At 40.8% G+C, this 24981-nt stretch overlaps 1 protein-coding gene across 5 annotated transcripts in view; it reads right to left on the reverse strand.

The window, feature by feature from the left end:
- THRB (thyroid hormone receptor beta) overlaps positions 1-24981 on the reverse strand; it is a 244194-nt gene that overhangs the window by 116492 nt on the left and 102721 nt on the right. The window contains exon 1 of one of the 5 annotated variants that reach the window (XM_039525188.1): positions 1792-1889. The exons of the other annotated variants lie outside the window; for them this stretch is intronic. The gene's annotated coding sequence lies outside the window, so the exon portion shown is untranslated. Of the gene's footprint in view, positions 1-1791; positions 1890-24981 lie in introns of those variants that run through there. 5 annotated transcript variants of the gene reach the window in all.

Raw genomic sequence — 24981 nt, forward strand, 5'->3', positions numbered from 1 at the left:
AAACCAGTGGGAGAACATTTCAACCTCTCTAACCACTCAGTGACACACTTGAAGGTGGCAATTTTGCAACAAAAAAACTTCAAAAACAGACTCCAAAGAGACTGCTGAACTCGAATTCATTTGCAAATTAGATACAATTAACTGAGGTTTAAACAGAGACTGGGAATGGTTGGGTCATTACACCAATTGAATCTATTTCCCTATGATAAGTTCTCCTCACACCTTCTATGGGTCATCTCAATTATCACTTCAAAGGGTTTTTTTCTCCTGCTGACGATAGCTCATCTTAATTGATTGGACTCTTCCAGTTGGTATGCATACTTCCACCTTTTCAGGTTCTCTGTATGTATAAATATCTCCTGTCTGTGTGTTCCATTCTATGCATCCGAAGAAATGAGCTGTAGCCCACGAAAGATTATGCTGAAATAAATTTGTTAGTCTCTAAGGTGCCACAAGTACTCCTGTTCTTTTTTAATCAGATTCCCCGTCTCTAATGGACTTGGGATGCTGTGGAATGTTCACGAGGCTATTTTACATTACATGTTTCTCCTGAGTAAGATTTCTAATCAATACAGTTTATTTTCCAATTGTTACATGGATGATTCCATATTTTTTTCTCCTTTCCTGCTCCTTATATGCAGGTACAGAAAATATGATCAAGTGTCCATTGGGAGTGAACAACTGGATAGCCAAATATTTCCCAAAACTCAATTATGACAAAACTAAAACATGAGCAGGAAGATAGCAACAGGGTGGAAGCAAGTCCCCCCACCAACTGCGATAACATAAAAAAGTAGTAGGAGACTAGTTTGAAGGCCAGCATACTAGAATGAATATAAGGCCTAACAGGCTGCAATGGGCTAGCAGTAAAGATGTCCCTAGGGTGGGCTGTGTACTAGTAATCCTCTGGCCCCAGCAAGTCAGCAAATATTTGCACAAAAGACATAACAATTGTTAAAAGGAAAGATGTTGCAACTTGCATGGAACTTGATGGAAAGAGCACCAGCTGCAGGAGGGAAGAGTTTGGAGAGCCCCAACGAGATAGTCTGTTTGCGCATGGCTGGAATTGCAGCACCCTTGTAAAATGTTTTCTTAGTAAAGATTTAAATTAGTTTTAGAAACATGAAGTCCTCTCCTGTTATTATGCAGCACATGGCAAATGAAACAGGATTGAACATTCATGGATCTTCTTAAACATACATATGTATATTTAGGAGAGAGAAAATATGAACATTCTCTGCTGGGGTTCTCTTTTTTAATAATTATTATATGATTACACAAAATATCCACAATACTGCAAAATGCTACATACTTGCATCTGTCTTAAGTCTGAATTACCGTACTTAGCTACTGTGTGATTAAGATCCCAGCCTGCTAAATTAACACAAGGGTTTTTCATATTTTTTTTAAACAACAATAAAAATATCAAAATCAATACACCAATGTTTGTAAAAGCACTCTAGGAGCCCCAGAGAAACAAATGCTCTATAGAGCAGATGTAAAGTATTGTTATGAAAGAAAGGTGGCAAAGATATGCAAACAGATGTGCAGGAAAAGGTTCTGTATGAGATGAAATAGCAGCCTTAGTAAGATACACAAAAGTTACATGTGCATAGGGTGACCAGATGTCCCGATTTTATAGGGGACAGTCCCGATTTTGGGGTCTTTTTCTTATATAGGCTCCTATTACCCCCCACACCCTCTGTCCCCATTTTTCATACTTGCTGTCTGGTCACCCTACGTGTGTAATGTACTGGCTTTTTCCTTAGAAGTTTCCTAGCTAATACTGACCTGGCCCAACATGGCTTATCCTGTGATATTTGACAAAGGCACAATCTTCAGTGGTATGGCTGCAGGGTTTTGTTGTATATGCATTCGGTATCTGCTGTATTCACTAAAGTTCCAGGGACTGAGAAAACAGCAGCAGGAATCAAACCCAGGCCTCACATATAACACTGCAGAACACCACAAAGGCCTTTAGTACATAAAGGATAAAATATCAGAGGGGTAGCCGTGTTAGTCTGGTTCTGTAGAAGCAGCAAAGAATCCTGTGGCACCTTATAGACTAACAGATGTTTTGCAGCATGAGCTTTCGTGGGTGAATACCCACTTCTTCGGATGCAAGGATAAAATGTAGCCTCATTGAAGTCCATGGGAGTTTTACCATTGACTTCATAAGGCCAGCATTTCCCCTGAAATCTTTCAGTCTAATTTAAATGTATATACTATCATTAAGCAAAGCCAATACTACCAGCAATAAACCTAGAAATGGTGATGTCCTTATGCTGTCACCAGTGTGACAAAGTTCCTCCTCTACCTTGGTGGGTCCTGTGCTTATTGGCAGATTTTCTCACCTCAGTGATCTTCCCCACAGTCTGGGTCAACTCCTCCTGTGTCTGATCAGGAGTTGGGAGGTTTGGGGGGAACCCGGGCCCGCCCTCTACTCTGGGTTCCAGCCCAGGCCCCTGTGGATTGCAGCTGTCTATAGTGCCTCCTGTAACAGCTGCATGACAGCTACAACTCCCTGGGCTACTTCCCCATGGCCTCCTCCAAACACCTTCTTTATCCTCACCACAGGACCTTCCTCCTGGTGTCTGATAACACTTGTACGCCTTAGTCCTCCAGCAGCACACCCTCTCACTCTCAGCTCCTTGTGCCTCTTGCTCCCAGCTCCTCACACACACTTCCTCTCCTCTGGCTTCCCCCTGCCTGACTGGAGTGAGCTCCTTTTTAAACTCAGGTGCCCTGATTAGCTTGCCTTGATTGGCTGCAGGTGTTCTAATCAGCCTGTCTGCCTTAATTGGTTCTAGCAAGTTCTTGATTACTCTAGTGCAGCCCCTTCTCTGGTCACTCAGGGAACAGAAAACTACTCACTCAGTGACCAGTATATTTGCCCTCTACCAGACTCCTGTACCCCACTGGCCTGGGTCTGTCACACCAGCCATGTACTGACCAGAACCAAACATTTTTAACTTTCAAGATTGGGCAAGGGTCTAATGTTGTTTTCATTGAAGTCAAGGAGAGTTTCGCTATTAAATTTACTGGGCAAAGGAATGGGCCTAAAAGAGACCTACACATTAAGGCTACTTGTTTTAAAACAGTTACTTCCTGCAAATTACTCTAACTCCCATAATTTATTCATTCCATGATTCATTTATAAATATACAATATAATTATCATACCACTGGCTTAAAAATGTTATAAACTGCTGCTCTTGCTGCCATGAGAATGTGGTCTTTCAAATCTCTGTGGGTATAAATATTCTGGGCATTCGCCCTGGTTCCTCTTTCTGAAGTTAAGGGGAAAGATGTATTTGTGCACAGTACGAACGCAATTTTTAAGTCTTTATAACTTCAAACACATTTCTTTGAACATGGCAAAGACATTAGACTGCATTTAACACCAAATAAAGTACATGTCAAATTTGACATTGAAAAAAAAATTAATTTCCAAAGGAACCACGATCAAAACAAGGACCTGGTTCTGGTAATTCTTACATTGATTTTACACTAGTATAATTCCATCGGCTTCCCTGAAATTACTCCAGATTAACACCAGTGTCGGTGAGATAAGAATCAAGCCCAATTGTCTAAAACATTTTTAAACTGGAAAAAATGCTTCTCCTGCCACATTCAGATAAAGCAAAACTGGAAGGATGTTTTTAATGAGGCTTTGAAAGAATCCATTTCTCAGCAAAGAAAAAGCATGAGGAATTTTTGTTGCACACAAAAGGAGAGGAGGTTTGAAAGATATAAGTAACTGAAATTAGGGATCAAGTATCGGGGGTAGCCGTGTTAGCCTGTATCCACAAAAACAATGAGGAATCTGGTGGCACCTTAAAAACTAAGATTTATTTGGGCATAAGCTTTCGTGGGTAAAAAAACCCCACTTCTTCAGGTACATGAAGTGAAAATTACAATTTTACTCCATGCATCTGAAGAAGTGGTTTTTTTACCCACGAAAGCTTATGCCCAAATATATCTGTTAGTTTTTAAGGTGCCACCGGATTCCTCGTTTTTTTGAAATTAGTGATGTCAATGAAAATGCCATCTTCATTTTAAGGATAGAGGCAATATATTATGTCCACCATCTCCACTGAATGTGTCTTACTCTATGTTTGTAAAGAGCCATGTAAAGGTATGATGCTAATAATAGTAATGATGTTCCTGATTGGGCCTCAGGGGGTCCTTGCTGCAAACAGATTTCTGCATCTTCCAAGTAGACAGGGAGTGTCAGCTACCACGAGGGCACTGTGCTCCCAACCTCCAGACTCATGGAAGGTTCTCCATGGGTTCAGTTGTCTGTTACAGAAAGGAATAGGACAGCCAAGGGAGTAGTAGTTGTCAGGCCAAGGCAGACACATTGTGTCTGCAGATCAGTGGTTCATAACAAAATTAATAAATAAATAAATACCATCAGGGAACCTGGCTGTATTATCTTTTCTATGTAGCATCCCTACTCTGTGGGTCTCAGAGGCCACCACAATGCAATCTCAGTGGAGTCACACTGCCAAGGAAGGGGAGGTGTCAGAGGTCACAGCCAGTGCAGGGACAAGGGGCCTCTGCACAGAAAACCCTGGCCCGTGGAGCTAGAGATTCAGCAGGTTTGTGATGAGTCTGGTGGTCTACTCCATGGGGTGCAAACATTCTCCCTGATGAACACTCAAGAAGAAATTCTGCCAGAGGAACCTCAACAGCAGTTCTCAACCTGTTTCATACAAAGAGCTCACTCCCTGCTAGCCAGGAGCCTCCTCCCATTTAACTATATGGGAAGAGCAAGGTGGTTGTGACTCCTTGACAGGGGCGGCTCTAGGGATTTTGCCACCCCAAGCAGGGCAGGCAGGCTGCCTCCAGCGGTTTGCCTGCGGAGGGTCCGCTGGTCCCGTGGCTTCGGTGGATCACCCGCAGGCACGGGAGCCGAAACCGTGGGACCAACGGACCCTCCGCAGGCAAGCCGCCGGAGGCAGCCTGCCTGTCGCCCTCATGGCGCCGGAAGAGCGCCCCCTGCGGCTTGCCACCCCAAGCATGCGCTTGGCATGCTGGGGCCTGGAGCCGCCCCTGCTCCTTGATCCCTGTTCTTGACCTGCTGCAAGTCGTGATCCCCCAGGATGAGAACTCATGCTCAAGGAAATTTCATCCATTGAGCCCATTTTTTCATGAGTTTTTCACCATGGGAGAGGTAAATCTGGGCCAACAAACAAACCAAGCTTCCAGTTAGATTTGTTTTTAATATAAAAGTAAATGTTTAACTTGAAGATGGAGCTTCAATAATGCATTGTTGTATAGCAGCATCATTTTTGAAGAGACTGGTGTAGGCATGGGACTGGATCAACGGGGAGGAGGCACATTGAAAGTGTAGGCAAAAGTCCAAGGAAAAATGTATTCTAATAAAATGGTTAACATGTTATGCAAACACTTACAAAACTATGCAGAGCCAGTATTATGTCAGCATCTTTGATACCAATTATTAATTCGAGACTATTCTATTTTGGCAGAAGGGATATCAAGAGAAGAATGTGTGCTGCATCAGCTTTAAGAACAGGCTTGTTTCCTTTTGGATGAATGCTGTTTTGAAGCTTCAAACTACTTTGATGAGCAAAGAGCAATGGGCCAAGAGGTGCATCTCAGACATGCCAAAATGTAAGGGAGGAGTTTTGAAGCAGTTTGGTATTTCCCAATTAGCTTCATCAAATGATACAGGTTGACTGACAGGAAATAACAGGGGAAATGGTTCCAATGAAAAGGTAAATTGGCATCTGGGTGCTCTCCAGGAAGCAATTCTCTCTCCAGATAAAAAATGTACTACTGTTGAGAAAGGACTTTCTGAGGTCAAGGACTAAATGGGAGGAACAGAGGTCATCTCAGAGAGGCAGACCTCAATGGAGTTCAAAAATGAAGCAGATTCTGGATTAACAACACTGAGAAGAAGGGATGGCCTTGTACTACGGTAGAGAATGCCTTTAAGAAATGTATCACTTGGGATACAGGAGGGCCAGGGAGCAGTGGTCGAGGGGAAATATATAAGCCCTAGGCTAATTAAGGTGTGGTTTCCTGTAGACTAGGGAGAGTTGCTACAGGTTAATTGGAGCACCTGTAGTCAATTAAGCCCTATCAGAAACCTAATAAACCCCCCCTGCTTCAGGCAGTCGGGGGGGGGGGAAGGGGGAGGAGAAGGAGAGGCTGGAGCTGCATTGTAAGATTTGAAAGATCAGAGAACCGAAGTAAGGGAGACCCTGCCCCAGCAGGGGAGGGAGACTTCCTCCCCAAGCATCTAAGGACCAAAGGTTCCCCACCCAAGGGGAAGAGGATATGAACCCACAGGGGTTGAGAGGGGTTGGGGCTCAGAGTGAGGTGCAAACCCAGACCCTTTCCCCCATTTCCCTCCTCTACCACCTTCCCGGGCCACTAGTGGGGACCTCAGTGGCCCAAGAGCAGGGGCAAGAGATGGCATCTTAGCCCCCCCTGCCAAGAAAAGCACAGGACACACCAGACTAACATCAACCATGTTGTCACACATTACATAGTCTATATGAATACCCTAGTGTCAGGGCCAGGCCATAGGCAGCCAGTGTGCCCTGGTCAGCTCTTCAGTTGCTATTGGGAGACGAGTCACATGATCAGGAGTGAGCCAGATCAGAATGCCAGGAAGTCAGGGTCAGGCATGAAGTTGCAGGCGGATAGAGTCAGAGTTGAGCCAGGTCAGGATATCAGGAAGCTGGAGTCAGGCACCAAGTTTTAAGCAGCAATCAAATAGGAAAGTCAAGGACAAACTGGGGTCACAAACCACAATCTACCACAAGCACAGTCTGGAGCAGAAATCAACCCCAAATGGACTTGAATCCTCAATCTTCTGATCTAAAGTCAGATGTCTTATCCATTAGGCCATGTGAAATAGGCAGGCAGTCTGTTTCATTGCTCAGACAGCTACGCTTGCTGGCTTCTGGATTTAAATACTGGTGTTGGCCAATCAGTGGGTTGTGAGGTGTGCTGTGAGGCCCTGCTGGGTGATACTTCCTGATGAACCTTGCTTCACAGATGGATTGTAGTGGTGCAGCTACTTCAGTAGCCCAGAGCCCCCATAGTCCCAGATTCTTACACCTACTAACACAGATTTTTTTTTTGGAGACAAAGATCAAGTCGATTCTGTCAGACTGATGTCTCTAAACAAACTGAAATTTGGGACTAGCAGCAATCACCTGTTCAAGTACAAACTGCCAGCACAAGATTTTTATAGCTAGCAAGGAAAACCACAAAGCATATATACCAAGCATTACAGACTTTATTTTATCCAGAGTGCATCAGTGTATTGAAGAGAAGAGGAGGAGCAGGTGACTACAAAAAGGAACACGAAATCTGACTTACGTTCTGTAAATGAGACTCTGATTTTGAAGATGTTTTTGTGCGCCCTTACTTTCCTTATAGAAACAGCTGTTTCTTGCATTGAAGATTCCGAAAGAGAGATGAACTCAGACAATGCAGAATCAGATGGCTCAGAGATTCAGACTGCACCAACTTTAATATCTCATTTGGATTTTTTTATTTTATTTTATGCTTTTCACAGTTTTATAAAGATTTGTCTGGTACATACCTAAAAATTATATAAAACAAATTAATGAAAATAACTGATAAAAATGATACCAATATACTAATCATCAGATACAGGTAATAGTAATAAGATATTTAAGAAATCTTGAATATTCCTCTTGGAAAACATCCAAACCCAAGGATTTAATCAACTAAAAAAGTGTGCCTTCCAGCTGCTTGAATGGAAGTGTGCCTTTTATAACTTTTACTTGAGGGTTATGATAAGGTAGACAGTAGACATGCTTAATTATACTGATCCTATGCAGAGTTTGTATTTCTTCTCTACATTTACTGTTCTCATCATGAATTACTTTGGAAAGCAAGCAAAAATACCAACATGTGGGCTGCAAAGAGTTTATGCGAAGATGACTGAAGACACTCAACTAGAGCCAGCACAATTTTGTGGGAAGGAAGGCTGCTGGAAGCCCACTCCTCCCATGAAGAGCAAGTGTCCCAGACTAGCGCTACAGAGATCCATTAGGAAAAACGTCTCCCAGTTTGAGATGCTGAGGCCCTCGCAGAAAGAGCAGTTTTTCTGTCAAGTCTGTGCTTTAGACACTCCTGACCCCAGATAGAGACGACTTCTCTTTCAGGTCACAGAACCTTTACATAAAGCAGTTTCCCCATTTAATACCAAAGCCTCTTCTCCACAGATTCTGTCAGTCTAACCAGCGTGCCTAAATATTGACTACAAGAGTATTAATAAATGAGGCCATCAGAACATACTCTTGTTTGACCACTGGCCAATGGGTCATTTGTTTAGAAATGTAGTCACAAGACCAGCACCACAAACAAGAAAGGAAAGATGTCTGTGTTGAAATAGAATTTAACAACAAGATTAATATGTAAATTCCCACTTCTAAGAGGTATGTTGGAACAATAGTGCTCCAAAGGCAATAAAAAGTATTTAGTTTTTGGACATGGCCACTGGAGTACCCTCAGAATATATACTTAAGGGAAGTGTGGAGTTATCCAGTATTAGGTATTTAAAGGAATGAGGATTTGAAGGCTTTCTGCTAAGCTACTGTTTTCTGCCTTCTTCATTCTTGTGAAGATTTTCATGTCATAATCATCTTTTTTATATGTCACAGTGACATTTTCTGTGTTATGTTTTACTGCACAGTTTAAGAGATTGATGAATGGCAAACATCTTATAAATATTTTACTATATCCTGGGTGATTAGTTATAAGAGGCATTGAACATCTGGACCTCAATTTGATATGATAAAAAAAACCAAGTTAGGCAATTAGCTGATAAGCAATTAACAGGATTAACAACATATATGTAATTAGCTACAGTCAGATCAGGATGGCATGATCTTATGCACATAAATGGATTATTTAGTTAAGTGATAGGCATTAAGTAGAGTGCACAGTATCAGAAGTGTGTATGTTTATTTGCAGCCACGTCTAAAAGAAGGGTTTCTTGAATATCCAATAAACATATTAGTTATATGTGGGGCTGGTAGCACCACCTATTTTGAAGATTGCTCAACACTTCCTACTAGAAGATCCTATTTTCAGTTGCTTATAAAACTTTGCCAAACTGCAATCATTTGGGCTGAAATTGTCCATGCTGGGTGTCTGCCAGAGCCTGAATTTTGGAAAGTTTCAGCCAAACAGTTCAGTCACTTCCAAGAATGAGGCTAGGAAATGTTGATTTGGGGTTTGCAATGTCAAAAAAAAAAATCTGGTCACCTTGTCTTTGGAAAGCTGTAGTTCCCTCCCGCTTTGGATCAGGACTTGAAATGATGGGGAAGGAGGGGTGGGAGGAGGAGGCATGGCCTTTATGTCAGGGAAATGCTTTGGCATCCCTGTGAAAATCCACCAAATTTGGCCAATTTATAAGCCTTTGCAAAATCTCACATTGTGCATATTCATTGAACAGAGTTTAGCAGCTAAAGTTACCAAAAATTTTGTCCTCACTGAGCATGCTCCATCCCCTCACAGCTCCTAGCACTGACCAGACTGTGCATACAGCATCCCCACAGAGAGATGCAGGGATGGCTCCAGGCACCAGCGCAGCAAGCGCATGCCTGGGGCAGCAAGCTGCGGGGGGCAGCCTGCTGGTCGCTGTGAGGGCGGCAGTCAGGCTGCCTTCCATGGCGTTTCTGCGTGAGGTTCGTGAGGTTCACCAGTCCCACAGTTTCAGCGGTAATTTGTATCAGAGGGGTAGCCGTGTTAGTCTGGTTCTGTAGAAGCAGCAAAGAATCCTGTGGCACCTTATAGACTAACAGACGTTTTGCAGCATGAGCTTTCGTGGGTGAAAACCCACTTCTTCGGATGCGGTAATTTGGCGGCGGGTACACTGAATCCACATGACCGGGGCGGACCTCCCGCAGAAATGCCGCCGAATCCACGTGACAGATGGACTTCCCACAGAAACGCTGCTGAAGGCTGCCTGACTGCCGTGCTTGGGGTGGCAAAAAACATAGAGCCGCCCCTGGAGAGATGGTACATAATCGTAATCCGGGGCTACAGGGGCTCACTAAGACTTCTCCTGTAATTGCTGCACTGGGCATCAGAACTGAGTGCAGCTCTACCGTGCTTTTTACGCTCCCTCTCTGCTGGCACCCAGGCAGCACAGAGGAAGAAGTCATATGGCAAATGCAGAGAGGACAAAAGCCAGGCCAGGGAGAGGGAAAGGGTTAAATTGGGCAAGGAGACTGGAACTGGAGGGTATGGGTGAGAGCCAGAAGCTGTGACTGGGAGTTTGGGGGTGGGCTGTGACTAGGGGCTAAGTGGAAATTGGGACTGGCTGGGCAAGGAAACTGGAAGCTTAGTGTTGGAGTGGGATGGAGAGGAAGGTGGAGCTGGTTGGGCAAGGAGGCTGGGACAAGGAACTGGGGAGAAGGTGGGGAGAGAGATTGAGATTGGATGAGGAAGCTGTGGAAGGAGCTTTCCTGTATACTGAATGAAGCAGGGGTCCTGTGGAAAAAATAGAATCATAGAACTGGAAGGGACCTCGAGAGGTCATCTAGTTCAATTCCCTGCACTCATGGCAGGACTAAGTATTATCTAGACAATTCCTGACAGGTGTTTGTCTAACCTGCTCTTAAAAAACTCCAATGATGGAGATTCCACAACCTCCCTAGGCAATTTATTTCAGTGCTTAACCACCCTGACAGTTAGGAAGTTTTTTCCTAATGTCCAACCTAAACCTCCCTTGTGCAATTTAAGCCCATTGCTTCTTGTCCTATCCTCAGAGGTTAAGACCACCAATTTTTTCTCTCCTTCTTATAGCAACCTTGTACGTATTTCAAAATTGTTTTCATGTCCCCTCTCAGTCTTCTGTTCCCCAGAGTAAACAGTATAATAATACATATAATTATAGTATATGATCATGTAATTAAAGACTGTATAATAATACATAAATTCAAGGGAGCTGAATTAAGTTGACAATGCCCTGATCTTCAGAGGACTAATCACCCACAATTACAATTGGAGGTAGTGGGTCCTAAGCACCTCTGGTTATTAGGACCAAGGCTTTTTTAAAAGGGTGACTAAAGTTAGGATCCCAAATCCATATTTATAATCCTATATAATGATTGGGGTTCGGGAGGGGAAGAGATTTTCAAAGGTATTTAAGTACCTAATTTCCATGGTCTTATGGAGTTAGATACCCAATTGCCATTTCTGCCTTCGGAATTCTTTGCCTTGGACTTTAACTTATGTCACCCACATTTGAAAACACTGGCCGCAGTGTTTTAATATAAAAAAAGGAAAATGGAACTAGCACATTTATATTAACTGACTTCAAAGGATGAATATGAGTTGAGAGTCAAAAACCAGATAAAGGTTTGGGAGAGAAAAAGTCACCAGCCAGAAGGGAATGGGGAGTCCTAAGCAGAGGCGGCTCTAGGCATTTTGCCGCCCCAAGCACGGCAGGCAGGCTGCCTTCGGCAGCAGCCTGCGGGAGGTCCCCAGTCCCACGGATTCGGTGGCAGCCTGCGGGAGGCCCGCCGAAGCCACGGGACCAGCGGACCCTCCGCAGGCAAGCCGCCGAAGGCAACCTGCCTGCCGCCCTTGCGGCGACCGGCAGAGCGCCTCCCGCGGCTTGCCGCCCCAAGCACGCGCTTGGCGTGCTGGTGCCTGGAGCCGCCCCTGGTCCTAAGGTATCCTCTGCATGCTGAGAAATGGGAGACATGCCCTGACCTAGTGAGAAAATTTCTGTAAGTTTCATTAACTTTCTGAAATTTGACTCTCTATGTGTTGGATGATAGCCAGCACAGTACTTTGAGAGGAAGTGTCAAGATGAAGGTGAAATTTAAATCATTTATATCTTTGCTATATTTACTCGTGAAATGAGTGAACTTCTTTGTTATATGCATTATGGTCTTGAATAAAACCCACTCAAGTCAATGGAAAGACTCCCCTGTTGATTTCACTGGGCTTTGGATCAGGCCCTATGGGTACAAATAAAATCATATGCAACTGACTAAAAGAAATTACTGCCATCTGTAGATATTTTGTATTCTTCAGTCAATTACTGGAGACTTTTTCTCCATGACAGTGCAGTTTACCTATTCCTTTTCCAAAAAGTACAAAGAGGAGAATGTCTCTTACACCACTTACTGGTCTTCGAGCATTTTAGACTATAATAAAGCATATGAAAGGCATGCAGTCCTACATTTGTTCTTTTGTTCCTGATCTCCAAATTATAGTTTTCTGGCTTGTTGAGAGGTCTGGTAGAATATAAACTTCAAATATCCATTATGACAACTTTTTAATCACTGATTATAATCTTATTATTGCCAGATTTTCTGCAGTGAAGAAAATCACCTCTTATTAGAGAGAGAGTTTGCAATTTCATAATAATTGTGGTATTTCTAAGCACTTATTTTAAAAGGACAAAGCAATTCTTATTTTAAAAGGTCAGCAGTAAACCACTGCATAGAACAATGCTCTAAACTCTTCAGAATACAGGCCTCTCACTAGATTAGGTAAGGCAATACGAACATGAACAACTAGTTTTCTGAAAAGCAGCAAAGAGTCCTGTGGCACCTTACAGACTAACAGAAGTATTGGAGCATAAGCTTTCGTGGGTGAATACCCACTTTGTCAGACGCAGGAGAGTTTTATGATCCGCTACCACTTACGTACAGAAAAGCATACTGCAGTATGTAGACCTGTATGCAGTATTTGAAATGGATTGTTTGGAAACAGCTTCTCACCCTAATTCATGTCTAAGTAGTTCTCCCAAGTAGACAAGGGTTTGTTGGTGTTCATTTTTTCCTTATGACTTTATAAAGCTTCTGTATTTTACATAGTACAATGGGCAAATTCTCCATCTGAAAAAGGACCAGGTAATAAAGGAATTAAATATATAATTCCTCTCCAAAGTGGAGATTGCACCAGGTCAAGAGAATTTACTGCTAGAGAGTCAACTTAAGTCAATGGGAGTCTTTCCACTGACTTCAAATGGGGCCTTGGATGAAGCCTACAGTCAGAATGGTATCATAAAGATGCCTATACCTGGCCTTTCCCACCCTCAAAAAAAAAAAGCTGTGATTTTGCTGCCAGAACTAGTCCCTCACCCTTCATGTATATCTCGTCCTTTGATTAGCCAACCAATCCTGACTTCTCTTTCACTACTCCTGCCCTATTGACTGATTCTCCTCTCTCAATCTGTAAGTATAGGAATTTTTAAAAAAGAAGATGCATACTTAACACGCATAAGATGTACGCACGCAACTCACATTGATTTTCATGGGAGTTGTGCACAGAGATCTGAAGGCCCTAATTGTTTTAAAGGGACATTAAAATAACTTTCACCTTTTACTTTTCATAGCTTTGTTTCAGAAAGATGAATCAGCATAGGGACAAAATCTGGGTACTGGCATAAAAATGAGATCATAAAAGCTACACCACCCATAACCAAACCAACAAAGTTAGAACCCCTCCCAAAATGGAGCCATCATTTCATTCACATAAACCTAGTTCTCAGCATATTACTACTACTATTATTTCTTAGGCATTGACAAAGTACTTGGTGCTGTACACAACAAAGATATCAATCTAGAAGACAGATGTATAAAGAGAAGGCACCCAGGAAGATTCAAAAGAAGGTGATTCCTTTGATAATTTCTTCTCTTCATCTTAATGTTATCCAGTAGCTGAAATATTTTGGAGGTGAAAGGGTTCATAAGGGTAATTTCCTTTCTACAACACTAACATATTTCTTGTTACAGAGAAAGTAAAAAAGAATGGCAAAGCCTTACAACACAATTATGTTGTGACACCTTGTTTTATTTTTTTAAACTAGCTGCTAGATAACTGCACAGGGACACACTAGATCCAGCCCAAAAGTTACTATCAACAAATTAAAGTGAAAATGTTGTCAGTGCACGTACAGGCGGTGAAAGGAAATGCTGCAAAAAGGCAACACAAAGCACCAAATGAGTTGGAAATGGTCGGTGAAAGGCAGAAGACATGCAGTGTAGCTGTTTCATGCTCTGGTTGTTTTTTGTGAGGTTGCTTTATGTATAATTAACTAATCTTTCCTTTTCTGAAAATAATTTCTGCTTCAGGGCTGTATTATCTTTCTAATTTTTCATCCAAAAAAGTCACATAAAGGAGCACAATTTACAATATAAAAATCATAACAGCTAAAAAACTGAATCGTGTTCACAGAGTAGAAATAAAAATTAACAAGTCTTAATATAAAATCAAGCTCTGGTGTTCCTCCTCTTCCCCCTCACATGTTCCATCACCAAAACAAAAAACAAAGAATGAAAGAAACTGATAAAATGCAACTGTTGAGTAAGTAGTGTATTGGCAAAAATTCAAGCTGCGTAATTAATTACATTCTGCCTCTCCAAATTCCCACAGTAGATTGACTTAGAGAAATAACTCTTTTGCTTCCCCTCCTATAAAAGACCTGCTGTGTAATGTTTCTATGGCAAATGGATACTGTGTTCCACCTCAGAGAAAGCTGGCAGCTTTATTGGAGAGAAGTTAGAGACATTTATAATATTTGGATAGAGAAGACAGCTGAAGATACAAAAGAGCCAGGAGCATATTACAATAAGTTTGAAGAGTATGTCAACCTAAGTTACCCAATGTTTGCTTGCTACAATTTCTATAAACAGAATATGAAGCATAAGTGAACCCAGAGGACATTCCGCAATATAGCTATAGTGTCTCTCTGAGGATCGTGACATGAATGGAACAGGAGAGTGCTCAGGACAAATTCAGAAAGTCTGGGAAAAGCTGATAAATTAGGAAGCGAAGTTAAACTTAAATAAAAAGTAGACCTTGCTAAAACACATGAAATAGCATCAGCCCCGCTACGTTCATGTCTAAAGAGGGAGCAGTGCATAGAGTGCCAAAGCCTCACCATGCTTTCAGGAACCCCTAAAGCAAAACAGTATCTCAAGCCGCAAGCTAGTAGGCTACAAAGGAATGGATAACTATTGTGTTACTTGTGCTAGCTGTGTTAATAAATCATTTGAGAGATGGGAGTTATAATCAATTGGTTATGAAGCCAATGGTTGAACAATGTGGCCTGAAGTTAAATAGCACTATTCTGAAATATTTATTTAGAGCAAATGTCAAGTTTATGTAAATAGTAGACTTGATAAACTCTCTTTGGTTCTGTGTGTGATATTACTGCAAATCATGCAGACGGCCTTGCTAGTTCTGTTAGCTCTTGAAAAAATTGCTCATATTTAGCCGTGGTGGAGTTCTTTTTGGATGTTGAAGATATCATCAGTAAAACCTCTTTTTTTCCTTTTCTCCATCTGTTCTGTCTTAGATTCTCTCTCACTGATTTACTACTTATGTGTAGCTGATGCCCACAGGTTATACCCATGCAAGCAAAGAAAACATTATACGGTGACAACATATTTCAATTTTGTATTTTAAAACTTCCTCAAGTCCTAAATCAAAACCAGCGATAGTTCAGATTCAAGTCCCATTTATCTAACTCTCCTTCCCCACACAATTTTGGGGGATTTGATCAATTATTCCAGTTTTGGCCCAACTTCCATTATGTTCCAAAATATTTTTCATCTGGCTGGGATAAAATGTTCACAGTTCTATATGAACAAAGCAGTGGGCACCACAAAGATAACAATATTTACCCATCTAATTCACTACTACAGACAAGTTTTAACATATTTCCTTTTGTTGTTGGCAATTATTGCAACACCTGCATGCATATGAGCACAGATTTTCCCTGGCCCACCTAGCCCTGATTAGCTTTGCAGGCCAAGTTCTATATGCCCATCCTCCTAGCACAGACTCAGAAATATAGATCAAGTGGTGTGATTAGCACCATGCAACTTTCCAAGAGAAACTGATCTTGATCTAAGTTTCTCCCCAATGGAAATGTAAAGGCACCACTGAAATATTGAATCAGGTAATTTTTGGAAACTCATGGTCAGGATTTTTTGTTATTGTTAAGAATTATATTCATACACTATTTTTAAATGACTTTTCCTTTTACCCAACAGACTAAACTGGTACTAAATTAATATTTAAGCATAATGTAAGCTATGCATAGTAACGAATCCTTGCAGCAGTCAGGATGTTGGATCCCCAGTTTCCTTGTTATTGGGGCAGGAGTAATAAAGTGTTGTTACCCTTGTTGCGTGAACCAAGGGCAGCAGAACTGTACCTGGCATACCCTGATAGAGGGACTCACCTCAACTGAATGGCACTTTCTAGGCAGGGGACATGGGTTCCAAAGCCCAATGAGTTGAGAGAGGGTGGGGATAGGTACTTGTACCCAGTGGTGAGGGCCCTGGCTAAGGGTCCTAGACATCATTTGATCCTTTCTCTCTCCATGGTATAATAAAAGAGCTAATTTAAACTCAAGTGAGCGTCTTGTTACACACTGCAGAGCTGAAATCATGGATATCTAAGTATTAGACCTACTTTGGGACAGTGTCTCTATTGCAAGAGATTTCCCAGTGTGCTCCAGCAGTGAGGCTCCCCTACTAACAGATGAAATCATTGAGAGCTGTGTTAAGTGAGGGGCCCTGAAGAAATCTTGGCGCAGCCAGCAGGGCAGCTGGTGGAGAGGTGCAGCCAGCAGGCCGCCAACCCCCTACACATTCAAGAATTTGCTTGCTGCCTGCGTTGCAGGTATCTGAAGAAAAAATAATTTCGGATATAATAGATCTTTTCAAGGGAAATTAAAATTTTATCAGCATATTGATCCTGAAGATATAGGCCCCCGGCCAACATTTCCTAACATGGGGATCTATAGGTAGGCATCTAAATCAATATTTTGCCACCTAACGCAAACTGGCTTAATTTTCAGAAGTGCTGATCACATACAAAGCCCTCTGAAGTGAATAAGAGCAGAGGGTCTCAGGCCACTCTGATATAGATACTTAAAATACAGATTCAGGTTCCAACATCTAGGCATCAAGGGTAGAAAATTTTGGCTGTAATATCTAGTTCTTCCCACTGTTGGAAGTAATATTCTAAATGCCACAGGCATTCAAGGAACAGAGTGTATCCTCATTTTGTATGCTGAGCTCTTTTGCATTGTTTGAAGACTCCATGACAACTAATAAATGCAATATAAATCACTCCCTGTAAGGTGTCTCAATTCACTTTGGTAATGGTAATCATGGAGAGTGTGACCCTAGGCTTGAATGTCCACAATTTTTTCTATAGCTCATGCATTGTTGAAAATATTCAAGCCTAGGGGGCAGATTCTCCAAGATTACCATAATCAAAGACCAGTATGGGTATCTTCCTGTCTTTTATATAAACGGTTTATTGTACTGAAGTAATTATATTTGATTTTTAGATTGCTACCTACCAATCACTGCTGTAAAAGCATAAGTCCCCCCTGGCCCACCCCTTCAAAACTATAGGTTGCATCCATACATCCCTGTCTCCAGCCTTGAAAAGCAAGTAAGAGGGCTTGATTTTCCAGGTGTGCAAACATGCCTACTAAAATGCATGTGTGTTTTGTTTCCTAAAAATACTGTGAGATTTGATTCATGCACTAGCAAAAGACCTAGATGAAAGGAGAGACAGGAGAAGACGAGGAAGAAAAATTAGAAAACCCCTCTCCATTCCACAGTCCGAGGATAAATCCTGACATTTAGGCCAGAGCACACCTTAAAAACAGGAAAGGATTTTTAAAAATGGTGGAAATAAAACATGATGACTACAGAAATATTAGTACTCTCACTGTTTAACTGAGCATGGTAAATTACCACTCTTGTTCTCACCAATGCATATTTTTCATGTACAACTATCTATTTGAGCTTACATGCATATATAATTTGTTATATACATTTAGGCACCTGTATTTTAAATTAGATCCCCAAATGTGCCTTTACTTATCCACAAGAGATGTCCTGCCCAGGCAGCACAGAACATGCTTCCTCATACTGCACCACAATACGTTTCAACCCTACAATAGGGAAATCCCCACCTGATATGAAAATGCAGTATTTACTGTTACCATTGGCCCCTGTGCTGCGAAAGACAAACAAAGCTGCCAGGTTTTGTGCTGTGGTCACCTCTCCTCTCCAAACTGGACCAAGACTGAGATTATCATATCATTCCTTGTGCTGTATTTTAGGTATGTGAGATAGCTAATACTTTTGCTGTCAGCCTAGTCTGGCTTTAAAGGCACATGTTTGAATTGCTTATTTTTATAGGCAAAAGATGTCAAGCATCATTTTGTTGGTTCATTTATTTCTCCCTTCCTGGGCAACTAAGGACTCCAGGGAAGCACTGAAAAGCAAGGTGTGGTGTACCCAGCCTCAGATGAATTAAAGTAATCAAAGTCTTGCCCACCTCTGCTTTCTACAGTGAGATGACATTTTAATCACCCTTCTAGCAGATGTGACAGATGTAAGACCTGGGAATTCAAAACGCTATTCTGAAAATATGCCTGACACGTATGGACTTTTGGAACAATAAGTGTTAATGGATTTCCTGAGGAATCCCCAAGGAGAAATTAGTACAAATTCCCAAACTCAGGTTACGCAAAAACCCAGCCTTTTGAAGCTACGCCCTGAGGAGAGGGTCATTTTCTGCTGATTACCTATTACTGAAGGCCAAGATCAAAGGCCTAAGCTGTACAAAGAAACAGCTGATCTGCCCAGCCATTGTCCTGGTTTGGATTTAAGATGGATATGCACTTGGAAAACCCAGTTGTGGGTTTTGAAGGACTAAAACCTACCAGAGCCCTAGGCTGGAGTTGGGGGTGACCTCAAGGTAAGTTTTTTAGCATGTGTGCAGGAACTTTTGTTGTTGTTGTTTTTTTGTTTTGTTTTGTTTTCTCTGTAATGTTTTTATCTTAAGAATAAATGTGCATGGTTAGAAGGAGCTATATAACAACTTATACCTGTGGGCAATATACTTGGAAGGATTGATTCCTGTTGGATAGTGGCCCAGGGGATACATACCCCCCTCCCCAAATGATTCCATTTGTATTTTGGCTAACACAGTCTCTTGCCCTCCCCAAATGATTCCATTTGTATTTTGGCTAACACAGTCTCTTGCCGGTCTGAAGCTAACTCATGGGACCTGATTCACCCCCTCTGCTTTTAAAGCCATAATATCACTCCTCAAAAGTAATACAGAATATCTGAGAGTACACCTATAACCAGCATCCCAACCCTTCCTGATCTGTATAGAAATCTGTGAGTGAAGGCTTTTACACCAGGAATTTTAACCCAGATTTTACAATGTGCAAGCATTAGATGGGGTTTCATGATATGGGGCTTAATTATAGTTTTAGCAGTCCCAGAATTTCTCCATCCAATGAATGTCTCCCCACTGACTACCATTTGCTGTTCATACTAGCGATCCAATGGCTCTGCACCCAGGAGGTTGCAGCATGACATGTGGAGAGTGGTTTGGGGTGTTAATGGCTCAGGATGAATATTAGATGCCATCGGCAGACTGGCTGTTTGACTCTCTTCCTTTGACGATTCAGTCACACAGTTAACTCACTGAGGATGGAGGTGGAGCTGATATTTCCACTTCTGCACTGGGCTTCAGTGGGTGGAGTAGGCAATCCCAGGCAAAGTGAGCCAGCTGGTCACAGATGAGACAGTTTTTCCCCACTAGTCCTGGGGCTTTTGGGAGGTGGCTTCCATCCCCCCGAGTGTGGGTCTCCACTTGGGCCCATTCCCTGTCCTCTGATCCCTTTCCATTCCTATTAGGTTTTCTGTCAAACCCAAGCTAACTATCCACACTAATGCTAAATAATTGATGGAGGTGATCTCTTCGGGACTAAGTGCACATCCTGTGTCTCACTAGATGAAAGGATGCTGTCAATAGAGGTTTCTGACTCTAAATACAAAGGAATCTGGTTGATGCACACTTCAAGGTGCATAAAAATGAACTGGCCACTTGCTCCCCAAGTATTATACTTCAAGAAAACAAATTCAATAAGATTTATTAAAATATTAATAAAACAGTACTCAGGCAACTGTAAATCTGTGTTCTGGGCACTTTCCAAAGAGTTGGGTTTTAATTCAGTGCATCCTAATGACTGTGAAGGAATTATGTTCTTAAATGTCCCAATCAGATACTCAGATTGACGCTCGCATATTGCAGGTGTCTCTTTAATGTGTCTCCTGCAGCTCTTTAGAGCACATGATATTAAAACACTGGTTTAATTATTAACCACTCAAAGTTATTAACCAATCAGGATACTTTTACTATGTTATTAGCCAAGTGTAGTTGATAAACTAATAATACTTGGTCAGTCATTTTGCTGTGAGAATTAAACACACACTAAACATTTCCCCGTCACACTGTTTAAATATGACTAGATAGTACTATAATAATGAAACAATGAATTCACACTTCTATGGCTCTTTTGGGTAATATTGATCACTAATTTGACTCCTGAACCACTGAAGTCTGAGTATCACTGGTCCAGATGATTGGCCGGATAGATTTCTATCAATAGTTCTCAAGCTTTTAAAGGTGTGCTGCTTCAATCCAGCTGCCAAGCATGTGCACTAAGCTAAAAATTTCACATGGAATTTTGCTTCATTAAGAAGTTTGTGTGTATACAACAAAGTTCATTAATAAACAAAGCAAATGGGTCATATATATATATAGTGATGCAGTAGTAGGTGGCACTCTTTTTCCTGAGTCAATGTTAAGCCCATGCTCTGTCCAGTATATAGCGTTAGTGGTACTGTGAAGGACTGCTGGGCTCTTTCAGATGGAATGTAAACCTTAGCCCCTGACTACTTGAGGTAACTGAAGATCCAATGGCATATTTCATAAGAATAGAGGTGCTAATCCTGGTATCTTGGCCAAATCCCAGTACACAGTAGGTAATGCAACTGCTCTGCCTAAATAACATCTCCCTGCAGTTTCATATGAATACTGTTTAGAGTTGCTGTGAGCGGTTTTACACAGTTGCTACATTAAAAGCCAGAGGTATGTAAATATGGACATATAGAGAAATACATAATGGTGTAATATAAAGGCTTTATTGGCAGGAGTTTGGCATGTGTGCATTAATCATGATTGGAGAGCCCAGGTGTGAGTTATGTAGGTCATCTCAAATAAGTGCTAATAATATCTTTGTTCCACATCACAGAATTATGTGATCTATATAAGCTACATACAGTCTTGGCAACTTACAATTCAACATATCCTTCAATGGATTTACTACCTTGCTGAGTGAATTCCATTGAGCTCCAGTAAATAAGACACCACCTTCCTTCAGAACAGGTGGAGTTTTAAGACTCCATGACTGATGGTGCCAAAAAACTATTTTACAAATATTTTAGACCATTTAAAAAGATTTGATTGGGATTATTTTTCTTATCCTTACACCTGTAAATCAAGGTTCCCCTTGTTACCATGAATCCTACAGAACAAAGCTTGCAGGGAGAGAAATTTGGATACTGATAAATGTAAAACACCTCTAGAAATACCTAAAATGGCTTATCTACACTTAAAAATGTCACAATGTATAGCTTGATATTACACCACACCATCATGTACTAACTTGTAAATTTTAGAAAATATTATCATTCTTATAGTATTAATGTTGGCGTGGCTGTAAAGATGTGTCTGTGTGACCATGCATGTGCAGAATGGACATAAAACATTTAATAAAAATAATTTGAACTGGAAATTATTTTTTAAGATTTCCCCCCCCCCTACATATTTGGGTGTTTATTTATGTTCATGAAACATGGATTGAAAGTTCTCTGCTTGGCTACAGATCAGGAGCAGCGAAAACTTCCCTGAACTGTTCCACCAATGGGCCACAATCTTGCCTTGGAGGAAGCATCTCTTGAAGAGAGGCCATTCAGTCTCCATAGCTCAGATTGCCAACAAAGACTCCAATCAGTGTCAACGGCAGTGAAGATTTTTGTGATGTAGATGATTGTCCACTGGAAACCAGGTAAAGACCATATTGCACATTTCATATGGACACCTGAATGGTGATTAGATGGTAACAATTTTTGATCACTACTGATTCAAGCTTAGGAATTTTAAACTTCCATTGTTCTTTTATGCAGTTCAAAAGGGAAAGGGCGCTGTGATACTGATGTGGGTAGATATAAAAATGTGTTTTTAAAAATTTCACTTTCCCTTTTATTTTAAGTTCTGTTGTGCTATGCTTAGAGTTTATTTCAACTTCTGTTTATAGTGCTTTTGTCTGGGGCCCAGGCTTCACACCTATCTCACTCTCCTCCTCATTCTGTGTTGACAAGCCAAAGTTTCTATTTTTTGTCTCTTTTTTTATTATTTTGAGAATCAGAGAATGAGGCACAACATGGCTGCGCAAGAAGAAAAATTGAGAAATGTGTCAATTGTCTCAGCGTTTTGAAAAATGTGTGAATGACCAATGACCGAATACCATAGACTAGCTTTGGATGTGAGGCTTCAAAAGGAGTATTGTACCTTCACTCCACAGCCAACCATGATAAAATGTACCTGATACAACAAAAAGGGTAGAATTATTGACACATTTAGTGGCAAATAATACTGACTTTAAGAACCATCTGTTACCTTTCATTATCTAGTAATGCTTGAAGTAACAGGCTTGATAATGAATAATTAAATTTTTGAATGACTAACAAGGAATTTTTCCAAATTAATTTTTTTCTTTTTACTATTTCTTTAAAAAAAAACCCTTGCAAATTTGAAATGGAAGAATGTTTATACACACTGAGTTCTTATTGCAATATTGCTCATGAGCACCTAACAGCTGGCATTTGTTACGAAGTCATATAAAAATACACATGGACTTTTCAAAAGGTAAAAAACCACAAACAAACAAAAAACAAACAAACAAACAGGGCAGGTCAAATGTTTGGTCTATCAGCTCCAAAAGAGTCACTTAGTAGCTTTTTTTCTATTTTTCAAACCATGGACTGTAAGTATCACTACAGAGATCATGTAATAACTAAAAAATTTTACAGTTTTACAATGGATTAAAAATGGAAGTAGAAAGTCAGTATGCACTGACTCCCCACTGATTCGTTGACTCACCATATGTTCCTTTTCTAGTCTATTCTGTTCAATATAGGTTCTTATACTGTGCTCATCACTGTTGTATTTGAGTGCCTTCCAGCAGCGTATTAAACAATTTAACTACATGTCTGTCACAAAGGTTTGTTCTTTCATCCTCTCCTCATGGGGAGAACTGTGTGGAGTGGAGTGTTTTGGTCTGGAATTTTTTTTATAACACTCCCTACCCTCCAAACCCACCCCAGTATGTTTATGTTAGAGAAAGTAAGGTCAGAGAAATGCAACTTGCACTTTGAGTGGAAGGTGGTGAGGGTTGATTCTTTATTCCTATTGGAGCTCATGTCACACTGGTGGGCTGGCGCCTGAGAAAGTTCTGTCTCTTGTTCTACAGTGAAACCAGCTCTAAGGACCACTTCTGTTAGGCCACTCATCTTAAATGGTCGCTTTACAGTATATACGTTTTTTTTAGGATGCCTTTGTTTAAAGGCCATTGTTAGGCCAATGAACTTTGCTAGTCTCTTGGTAAATTCTTAATGATAGGAAAGAAGATGAAGCCTGTTTTAAGATGCAGTGTTTGAACAATGTTAGAACACACACTTTACTTCTGAAAACACTTTCTTTTTTAAAACAGAAGCTAGACCAGCGTCGCCAGAGGATGCAGTCCACAAAGGCTCTACTACGCATCATATGTCAAGGCCAAAAAGCTATTAAGTGGAGGAATGTGATGCCCTAGAGACAAAAGGATTTAGAGACCTTCAGTTAAAATGTACCAGGGTAATCAAAGAAGGCTATTAAATCAGAGATATGAGCCAGCATTAAGTTTGAAGTAAGAAGACCCTAGAGGTGAAGAAGGGTGTGGGTAAATTAGAAGGAAAATGAATCAGTGACCAACATGAAATATCTCCATTGGTGGATGAAAACAGAGCAACTGAAACAAACAATGTCTCCTGCTCTTTAGTTGTACCTAGCTTTATTACCAGATTAAATGAACAGCAATGGTACACTGATGCTTCAAAACCACACCTAACTAGCAAGTAATTACCCATTACTGGCAATTCTGAAAGTTAGCTATTGATTTCTCAGTCACAGTACAAAGAAATTAAATTAGATAATACTTAGTCCTGCCAGGAGTGCTGGGGATGGGACTAAATGACCTCTCAAGGTCCTTTCCAGTCCTACGATTCTATGATAATGAATATTAAAACAAATCTAGGCTGCTGACTTCTCATTACAACAACAAAAGTTGTGGCATTTGTTGTTGTTTTTGTTGTTCACCGAAAGACACCAGGATTTCAGGACAAGTTTGCAGTGTCAGGGAATTTAGTGACAACAGGGTTCTCCAGCACTATGGCTATTCAGTAAATGTATGACCTTTCCTTTTTTTGTCTTCTGTTCAAAGACAGTCTTTTGTGATCAATAAACAAGATACACACAGTCTAGACAAATGTAACAATTTAATCAGCGGATACCAACTAATTCAGGACAAACAATAATATTAAGTACTGTTGCTGTTTCATTTTATCCCCAAACGAAGCAACTGTAATCTGAATACAGCTTTAATTTAATAAAATTTAAAATTGTTCTCCAGCTCAAATATCCTACCTGATTGTCTCAGGGAAGAAATTAATATAAATGTTTGTAAATTGATACTCCTGATGACCTTTTAATGATATCCGAAGGTCTGAAATCAGATTAAAAATACTGATAATCTTTTGGTGATCTCTGATGGCAAAATCAATTTCAATATTTTATCCTCAGTGACCAATATGAATAATTGCACCATATTTCTAACTGAGTGGATACATTGAAATTAATCACATTATTCAGTCACTTCTTACAAGGGTCTGTATTATATCTGTCTTCACAAACTCACTTATACACATTTGTTATAATAAATATATAAAACATGAAAATTAGATTGATTATAAAGGGGTAGATGTAATGGCAGATAGAATAAAGCAAT

The sequence above is a fragment of the Mauremys reevesii genome, linkage group 2 (assembly GCF_016161935.1).
Source record: "Mauremys reevesii isolate NIE-2019 linkage group 2, ASM1616193v1, whole genome shotgun sequence".
Classification (NCBI taxonomy): domain Eukaryota; kingdom Metazoa; phylum Chordata; order Testudines; family Geoemydidae; genus Mauremys; species Mauremys reevesii.